The sequence below is a fragment of the Amblyomma mixtum genome, chromosome 1 (assembly GCF_055824585.1).
Source record: "Amblyomma mixtum isolate Tamu chromosome 1, ASM5582458v1, whole genome shotgun sequence".
In the NCBI taxonomy this organism is placed as follows: domain Eukaryota; kingdom Metazoa; phylum Arthropoda; class Arachnida; order Ixodida; family Ixodidae; genus Amblyomma; species Amblyomma mixtum.
This window is the reverse complement of record NC_143012.1, coordinates 45,609,325-45,619,662: the sequence shown is the minus strand read 5'-3', so window position 1 is coordinate 45,619,662 and position 10,338 is coordinate 45,609,325. Positions and strand designations below refer to the sequence as shown.

The window sequence follows — 10,338 nt, the reverse complement described above, 5'->3', positions numbered from 1 at the left end:
AATTCACAAACGCGACTCGTGTTTGCAAATCGTTTCCCAAGACCTAGCCCGAGACGAGACGAGAATTGGCAGGGAGGAGAGACACCTCGCGCGCGCTCTCATCCCGTCAGTTTGCACATATGAAGCACGTGTGAGCGAAAGAAGACCATGCTTAAGAGTAATATGCGGCTTTAAAGCCCAGAAAGCTGTAATGCACCAACGATAAAGCCAGCGATGCCTGTGAATGTGCCCATGCTTGCGATGGCGGCACGCTGCCAGCCACGCTAGCATCTGCATGCCAGTCGCCGTGAGCGCGACGAATGGCGCAACCGAAGGTCAGTGTCCTCTTGTCTGCTGTGACGTGAGCGTCTCGCCATATAACGTAATGTATCCACTACAACATGCGAAAAAAAGGCTGAGGGCACATATACGCGGCGCCTAACGACGTACGCGCATAGTGAGAGTAACCTGCATGATCGCGAAAAAGGTGGAAAATTACTCGCACTAATCGTCCTTCTATCACAAAGGCAGCATGTATGTATACGCACTCATGTCCTGCTGCCTGCATAAATGATCACGGTGACTCCCATATACAGTTTCCACGTTTCAGTTTTATAGCGGCGCATGCTGCTTATCAAATGATCAGAAAAAAAATATTTTTACGACTTCGTTCATTGCCTCTTCTGAAAATTTCAGGACAGTGACACAACCACCTCGCTAAATATAGAGAAGAGTGTAAATATCCTAAGTCCCAATACAGCCGTCAGTGTATTTGAACACCGACACCTAGAAAGGGCGCGCGCGTGGGCCGTTGCTTCGCGCCTTCGCTGTAATTTCCCTGGGGAACAAGGACCCGGATATTTGTCTGCTTGCGTGGCGTTACATCCCGCGATGCCAAGGATTGGATGACGAGTTCTGCGACATGTCGTGCCGCAAGAATTCGGTCACTGAGTGGTTTCCAGGATGTACTTGTTGGGGGCTCCCCCTCCGTGACCAGGGGCTGAATTAACTCGCGCGAACTCTGGGACGCCCTACTTCAAACGGGCATTTAATGCCCATCAACACTCGCAAGTAGCAAAGGGCATGCGACCAGCAGTCGCTTGCGATCAGGCAGCAGCTCCACGACACCGTTCCTCACACCTACAAGGGTGACCTGCGGGTCGCCTACTCGTTTGGTTGTCACGTGAAATGAGAAGTCTCGGGAATGACGTCAGTCGCGCGCTTCGGCCCAGTCTCCAGCGCCCTCGCGCTCGGTCCTTTAAACTGGTCCGGTCCCTCGCTATTAACAGTGTGCTACTACAACCTGAGTGAAGAGGGGAATGTCGTGGTGGTTTCGATATGCGCCACGGGCATAAAATCGTAAGGGTTCGCTTCTCGGGGCCGGCCAGCTGGCCTGCCGGCCTGGATGCCGGCTGCCGGCGTCAGAAAAATGCACTGGTATTGTTTGTTCACAACCAAAGCTCTGGCATAGAGTATCGTTAGCCAATGTCGAGTTGTTGGTAGAAGCGATAACAGCAATACAAATTTCCTCCCATAACCGCTTTGCTGGTGCTCTGCAGTTTTCCTGGCCTCTGCTAGCTCTGCTCCTGAAGGGGTCGCGGAAACCGAGCATATCTTTATTTCCCTATGACGCGGGGTTCACAGTAAAACGGTGCCTAGGGTAGCACCTCAGTGCTGGCCAGTTCCGAAGCGCACTCAGCTACAGCGTCTATGTGAAATCGGCTAGGTTTAGCGACTACAAGGGCAACCAGCGAGCAGCGCACAGTTCGTCGTCCGGCGCGACCGCGGGCAGCGTCGTTGCCGAAAGCTCGGCTCGCTCAATGATTGGCTCCGTAGCTTGCGAATCGCGCATGCAAGGCTGGAAAATCGAGCACCGAGCGACTGGCCGGCGATTGAGCGAGGATTTATGCCCCCGTTTGCAGCATAGCTGAACAAATTTAGCACACATGTATGCATGGAATATCGGCAGCGTTACGGCGATTCTTAAGCTCGTCCTCGACGCCATCATCACCATTCGGGCGGACCCGAGCATATCTTTATTTCACTACGAGACATAGTTCACAATAATACGTACTTACAGTGAAAAGAGTAGCACCTCAGCGCTTGCCAGTATCGAAGCGCTCTCAGCTCTTGCATCGAAGTGAAACCTGCTAGGCTTAGCTACGAATACGGCAGCCAGGGAGCAGGCCGAAGCTCGGCGCCCGGCGCGCTCGCGAGCAGCGTCATTGCTGAAAGCTCGGCTCGCTCACAGATTGGCTCAGCAACTTGCGAATTGTACTCGCAAGGCTGCCAAATCGAGCAGCTAGCAGCTGGCCTGCGACTGAGCACAAGTTCGCAGTACAGGGCACAAATGCTTGGGATACCGGCTGCGTTGCGGCCACGTTAAGGCGATTCTTAAGCTCGTCCTCGACGCCATCGTCACCGTACGTGACACACAGGCTGAGAACTTGAATTCGAGTACGTGCTAAAGTAAGCTGCTCGTATTTCTCAGAACAATCTGAACTCGAAAACACAGTTGCTTCTGTCGGCTTCCATGTGGGCTCTTGCTAGTGAAAGTACACTCGAACAGGATGCGGCGAGTGCGGGCCGCTGTTGCATTTGAGCTAAAGTGTGACGCAAGTATCGTCGTAGTTCCGTAACGCAGTTGATATCAAAGTAATCCGCTTTATACGGGTCACATTTAAGCTCTCAGTTTCATGTAGATCTCCGTCGAGCATGCCAGTGTCGCGTAAAGTAATGCATCGCAGCTGCTCTCTGTCCTACCACTCGCGTCGAACATATCCTTGATATGGACCAGTTTGTGATACGGTGCATTTCTTTGCCTTTTTTGTCGCAATTAAGGGATTTTAGCTGCTGTCAATCGAAATTGCATTCCGTCTTCTGCGCCGTCGTCTGCTCCGTCGTCTGCTCGGACATCCGGGGTCTGGGTGATGGGATCACAGGATCACAGCTTCTACAAACGGCATGCCAGCAAAAGTATCTAAAAGCGCTTCGGTATTCGCAAGTAATAAAAAAATAACATGAAAAAATTTAATTTGATTTTGGTGCGAACACAGTTCAAATATTAGTAGTAAAAAAAGTGCATTTGTGGTTTTTTTTCAACGACGCTAGAGAAACAAGGGCAAAACTGCAGCCGTCGGCGCCATGTTTAGCGGCACGGCAGTGCGAGCGACGCGTCACGTTTTTATTATTTGGGTTTTCGTAGCATTGTTTGAGTGCTCGTGCGGCGGGAATGTATGAAGAACGCAAGTGTGATTTGGAAACGAACGACGAGAATTACGCCCTGTCAACTTTGGTGAATTTGAACGGGTAAAGCCATGAAGAAAGGCAGCGCTACGACTCCTTGTCATCTGGAGAGGCAACAAAGAAGAATGGGCGATTTTACTAAGCCTCGATGCGACGCATGATCGGTGAGTCCCGTCTACGTGTCTTTACTAGTGATCTGTATTCACACGCGTTAGTAGTGTGCGCCTATATTGTTATGGCAGTGGAGGCAGTCTGCATGCGGTTGCCTCATTTATAATGCGTTACCAGAAAAGAACGGGCGTATAGCCTGCATGGCAACTGCTGCTCCATAGTCTCTCTCTGCGTTTAGTACTCGGGTGCCGTGGTAAATAAAAATGCCACCAGATATCAAAACAGAGTTATGCGGTCGCTAAATAGCGCTGCGAAAAACTACAGAATATGTTTACTACATTCCAATAGCATATATTTGTGCTACGTAGGAGACGACGATGAGCGAGCAGTGCCACGTTTGAGTGCTCTCGCTAGGCCAGCCAGCTGCGGACAGACAAGGGAACTGACAACGGTCGAGTTCTCTCGCGGCTGGTGCCTATCGGATTGATTTCTGCTACTTAAAAGATGACGATGAGCGGCAGTGCCGTTCGACGGAGCACTTGCGCTAGGCAAGCTGCGAACAGAGTGGTCGGTGTTGGTACACATCGGGGCAATTTCCTCGCTGGCGTCCCAGAACCCTCCTCGCAGCGCCGCCCCTCCTCCTCCTGTTTTTCTCCGTTCTCCTCTTTTTTTCTTTCACGGCTGTTGCGCTCTTCGGTCTATTCCTCCGGCGAGTCTGCCTCCGCGCACCGCCGCCGCGAATCTGCGCGTCTTCTGGACCGTGGCCTGGTCAGCGCGCCTCTCAATGTGCTGACGCATGAACACGTAGGTGGTGGCGGAAACGTTTATTGCCAATGATGTAAATCGTAGGGGCGCCTGGGAGAAAAACAGGAGGAGGAGGGGCGGCGCTGCGAGGAGGGTTCTGGGACGCCAGTGAGGAAATTGCCCACATCGGATTAGTGCTTATGGCTTAATATTTCTCATACAATTTTTTTCGGGGACAATGATCGCGTGTGAAAGGCAGGGGCATATTCCTTGCCTAGTCATTTGTAAATTTTTATCTGTGCTTCCTCATGGAACAGAATTTGAGACAGTATTATGTCAAAGTTAGATCGTTCTTGCGTCTGCCCTGAGGTGTAGGTGTCGATGCTTCCTCGCCTTCAGAGCTTTGGGAACTGTTTGGGATGCAACTGCGCACTTATTTAGGATTTAAAGCTTTTGCTATATGTCTCGTTTGTGCGGCCCGCTTTCAAGTCGTTCGGTATCGGTGATGGTTTGTTATTGATTTCCGCTTTCTCTTATTTATTCTTGGTTGACTGCCACCAGCTGGGCTGCCGGCGATTCTCCGTGCTCGGAACTATTCCCAGGCACGGGACCCTACCCATAGACCTCCCTGCACCACACTCACCAGTTTTTTTCGGTATTTTTTTCCCTTGCCCTTACTTGCATTGCCACTAGATAATTTTTTGCAGTTTTTATTTACGTGCAGATTTGTTAAATGCAATACCAATTTTCGTTTCATGCTGTGATGTGAGATATCGTGCTTCTTGCTAATGAATGCATGCCTTTTCCATCCTCTCTTGTCATTTGTGCAAAGCAGACTGCTCTACTGGTCGCTACGTTCAATTTAAAAATACCTTCGATGCTGGTGCAAGGCACCCTTGTTGTAATTAACTAAATCCAGTGCGTGCTATATTCTAATAGTTACGCTCTTTATCATGCATAAAAATAGTGGTATTCCAGCCTGCATCTTTCAATGTGGTTGTGACAGTCATGTAAATCTACTCAAAAATGTATATGCGTGCATCATATACAATCTGCTCATTTCTTTTGTCATGGGTCACCTCATTGCTTTTTGTGTTATATTAATACCTTATTCTAATTTATGAAGCAGTAGACAATTTTTTCTCTTGTCGTTCATGACATTGTTACGGCCTCTGACAACAGTTGCTCTGACATATTTATTTGCAGTTGCCAGCTGCCAGTATCTGCTGGGCCATTCGTGCTTCCGGCTTTTGGCTGTGCCATCTCTCCTCAGCTGTTTGTGGTAGGTATTGTTTTCCAATGATTCATACCTTACCTGCCTATTTAGAAAAATATTTTAGACATAGGCTCACAGCTGGGTTTAGAAATGCATGCAGAGCTCTACATGCACTTAGCAGCAGAACCTCCCTGTATAATCACATGAATCAGATCCTGAATTACATGAATGTAATTGCATGATCTGTATGAAATAGTCGCTCACGTAGCTCTTGACTCTGCTGCTGATAACATAATGCAGTTTAAACTGCTTCAGGTGCAGTGACTATTTCGCACATGTTGCCTCTTATGCATATGTGACCTCTAAAAGGGCCAACATATTCCTTTATCCCTTTAAAAAGTATTGTGTTCTATCATGATGCTTTACCGGTATTTGTGGTGTGTAGACCAAAATTTCACTCAGTATTCTAACATAAAGCGGGAACTGTGTGTCCAATGTCTTCGGAATGCCTTACCAACTAGCCTCTCATCACACATTTCTAGTTGTCTTTATCACGCAAAGTATTCGTAGGTTTCTGCATTTTGTTAGCTGGCAAATATAAAGCAAGGATGGCAGGGTTTTGTAATGTCCATGGGGCATTCTTGCAAAGTTCAGTGTGCATGTAATTTCTTTCTTTTCATGCAACATAAAAAGTGTTTCCTTAGCACTCATGTTTGAGAGCAAATAATGAGCACTTCACCACTTTAAAAATGAAGTCCATTTTTCTGCTGTACTAAATGATAGCTGGCTGCAGCTGTCGTGGCATCGCAAATTCACTAGCTAATATTTACACCTATTCATGATGCTTCAAGCAACTTGCATGCCATGCAAACCTCTTGAAAGTACAGATCCAGCAGTTTCGCCCTGGAGGTGTAGTACTAAAGCGAAAGTAATACAAGCAACAGTTGATGATCTGCTAGGGCAACAGGGTTCCAAGAGTGTGACAAGGGCAGTGGGAGTCCGAGCCAGATGGTGTTCAAAAATTTGACTAGTAGTGGACAGGGATCCTGCGGTTTGTGGAGGACACAGGCAAATTGGACACTTATGGAAGAATTTTTTTATCAGCCAAAAAAGATGCATACACAAGAGAGAACCACACAGGACAAGGGCTGGTAAAAGCTTTAGTCCTCTGTGGTTCTCTCTTGTGGATGCGTGTTCTTTGGCTGGTAAAAAAAATTCCTCCGTAAGTCTCAAATTTGCCGGTGTTCTCCACAGACTGCAGGATCCCTGTCTGCTACTAGTCAAATTTCACTACTCCCCCTTGATTGGACTCCCACTGCCCTTCTCAAACTCTTGGAATCCTGTTGCCCTAGCAGATCATCAGCTGTCGGTTGTATTACTTTCGCTTCAGTGAAATTTGACAAGTAGCGGACAGGGATCCTAGGATTTGCGGAGTACACAGGCAAACTGGAGACTTATAGAAGAATTTTTTTTACCTGCCCTTGTCCTGTGTGGTTCGGTTTTGTGTATGTGTCTTTGGCTGGTAAAAAATTCGTTAGCATGCCATACCATCAGGCCCACCATTCATCCTTGTTTATGGAAGAGGCCGCAGTCTTCTTTAAGTGCACTGCTCTGGGCATGGGATGCAATGTATACGGCTCTTTGTTTTTCGGTAAAACCTGGTTTTTCCGAATTGTTGCACCCTGAAAAGATTCTTAAAACTCAGCTCAACTTCTGCATGCAAATGTGCCAGAAAGGAAGTGTAATTTGCTAGTGTACAAAGGTCATGAACCGTTGGAGAGTAGTGGATGTCTCGTATTTCCTCTGAGGTATATTTTAAACAAATGTTGGTTATTTTAATTGCTGTGTAATGCTTTTTGTTGATCGTCGAGTTGCATATAGTTTTAGATTTTAAACTACATGTTCTGACTGGTATTTCATTGCAGTAATTATACCCATAATTAGTCAGCCTTGTTTGAAGGTATAGGTACGCATTTTTTATGGGTGCTTTGCAGTCAGAATGGTGGATGAATCTTCTGTTAGTTTTCTTCAATGGAACTAAGGCAACTGGAGTGACTGTTCATGTGTCACTCAGCCAATGCTTCTCCCACAGGACCAGCAAGCTTCTGAGAATCTGTGGCTCAATTATCGGAGCTGCAATTGCCCTCCGAGGCTGCCTGCGTTGACCTGTGCAAGGCTAGCGGCTCGGAGCTTACAAGCATTTGACACCATAGAACTATACACAGTCGTCAGGGGCCGTGAGCAAATAATTGTTAATGACATATTGGTAAATTAAGTTTACTGCAGGAAGCTAGTAATTGTGCTTGCTGAAAAAGCTGTTTTTTAGTCATTGAAACAATGCAATGCTCATCAAATTTGTTACCTCTCACTGATTCCTCAATTTTTTTTTCAGTTGCAAGCGACCAAGAGTTGCGTGGAAGTCGAGCAAGCCACCAAGTTGCGTGCGATTCGGGCCAGAAACCATGAGCAGGCTGCGAATATTTCAAATCACCAGTGGTTATATTGACTCAATAAAGCAAGCTTTTACTGTAAGTACAGTGTTTTTGGCACTGCATTGCTTTGGGATGCATGCATTGAGCTTACTGCTAGCTCTGCTGCTACCATGTGTATGCAGCAAAATTGCTTCAAGAACAATAATGGGGTACAGCAAACAAGACACAAGATGGACAAAACGACAGACTACAGGACAACAGGACAGACTACAGGACAACAGGACAGACTACAGGACAAGACAGACTACAGGACAACAAGACAGACAACAGATACGACATGCCAAAAACATGACAGACAACACAACAGACTACAGCACGACAGGACAGACTGCAGCACGACAGGACAGACTACAGCACGACAGGACAGACTACAGCACAACAGGACAGACTACAGCACAACAAGACAGACAACAGATACGACATGCCAAAAACATGACAGACAACACAACAGAAATTTTCTGTTGTAATCCTGTTGTGTTTTTTGACTGGGATAACAACGAAAACACCGCGCGTCATCCACCTAGGGGAGAAAAAGGCAGCTGTGAATGCTTCCATCGACCACGGATGGTGGCGACAGCAATTGTAGGGCGTAGAAATAAAAAATGCGGAGACGACACTCACGTGCGTGTAGACAGAACTGAAACATAGTACGGGTTGTGTCCACAAAGTATCGCAATCGCATTGATAACAAACACTTTTGCAGATAAACATAAATGAGTTCAGATTCGACGAAATGAAATCGTGCATCGCACGGTGTCAGCGCTACGCAACCGGGGCATCTGCCACATAAATTCGAAACTTTTACCAGCGCTGCAACAGGGGACAGTCAACCAGAAGAGACGCAAGGACAAGCGCTCATGAGAGTATATTAATGTCCCATCGTTGTCGACAGAATGTTGTCAGCAGAGGTGTCAGGCTTTTCGATTGGTTGAAATGGTTATGACGTCAGAGTGCGCAGATTCGAAGTAATGAGGTCACCCACGGATTCCTGACGCCCCCTTTTGGACCACACGAAGAATAATAAAATAGTTGTCGTCCGCTCCGACAGGGGGCGTAAGGCGTCAGTGGGGGACCACATTACATACCTCATTACTGCGAACAGAGCCATGGATACAACCGAACTCATCGAGGCAGAGAGAGAGAGAGTCGTGCTAAAGAAGCAGTCAAAGTGTGTAGTTGTAATGTGTAGTCAAAGTGTATAGTCAAATAAAGCACTAGTACAGCACAAACAGTCTCGCACTCAATGCCAAACAGTGCGCCAGGAAAGGCTTTCCCTTGCAGCAATTTAGAGAGCCATACCCCCAGAATTTTTTTATTTCATTTCTGCAGGTCTAACTGGCTTCAGGCACTCTAAGAATCAAAGGACATTTTCGAAATTGGAAGTCTTAGGGATAGCGCACTAAAAAAGGCGCTCACTTATGATCGCCACCTTGAATAGTTGTGCTTACATAAGCACCAATAATTAAAAGTGAAAAAAAAGGTACGGAGGCGCGATGCACTTTTCTTGCATTCAGAGGAATTGACCTACGCGTTTAGTATCGCTTGCGGCCTACGTAGGAGTGCTATATTTGTCTATTTCTTCATGATCTCGGCTATATTGTGCCTTCGCGTTTCGTATCTGTTATTCAATACGCGGCAGTCTAACGGAGTGAATTCAGGAGCACATTTTCGCAACCTGGTATTCTGCCGCCGCGATGGCTCAGTTGGCGCTCGGCTGCTGACCACAAAGACGCAGGTTCGGTCCCGGCCGCAGTAGTCGAATTTCGATGGAGGCGAAATTCTAGGGGTCCGTGTACTGTGCTCTGTCAGTTCACGTTAAAGAATCCCAGGTGGTGGAAATTTAGAGCCCTCATAGCCCGAATCATTTAGGGACGTTAAACTTCGTAAACCAAGGTTGTTAAAATCGTAATTCACACGACGTTATCAAGCTTGTTATATGCGTCTTTGCTTGTTCGTATCTTGCTCCTAAGTTCCAACTCATGAGATTGTCATCCTTCCTCCGCCTGCATTCTGCTAACGAGAGCGCAATGGTCGCCCCAGAAACGGGAGCCGCGCTTTTCTTCAACTGCCGTCCGAACGCACTGAAGTTTATCGTAGAACCAAGCGCAACGCGAAGCTCTGTCTTGGGCAGTTCGAAAGACGGGAAGCAAATGATGCTTTTTAGAAAGCCCGGATGAGAGCGCTGTAATCGTGCCGCTTCCGGGCGCACGGAGCGCGCTCTCACGTGGTATTTTTTAAACTGCGCGGGCTTCCGTTTGTCCCAAATAAAAACGGCCACGCTAAGCCTATCTCGTTAGAAGTGTATGGGTTGGACAATATTTGAGGAGCTCCACAACTGTCATATTGACTCCTGAACGTTTCAAGCTTTATTTAAAGATAATTTATTTATCCCGACTAATTATTCAAATAGGGCAAGCGAAAAAAATGGTAATGTAACTCTTTTGATAAGCCCTAACAGTATCTACGCAATTTCAGTTCTGAAGCACGCTGAGGTTTCTTTAAATCTTTGTCCAGGTTAGCTGGGACGCCCTGCATAGCAGTGCTTGAATA

General features: G+C 47.1%; 1 long non-coding RNA gene across 1 annotated transcript; it reads left to right on the top strand.

Annotated features, from left to right (window-relative positions):
* The first annotated feature begins 736 nt into the window (after positions 1-736).
* On the top strand, positions 737-7,828 carry LOC149366207 (uncharacterized). Its single transcript, XR_016284509.1, has 4 exons — positions 737-3,389; positions 4,642-4,735; positions 5,287-5,362; positions 7,689-7,828. It is a non-coding gene; the product is annotated as an uncharacterized LOC149366207 (long non-coding RNA).
* Positions 7,829-10,338: the final 2,510 nt, after the last annotated feature.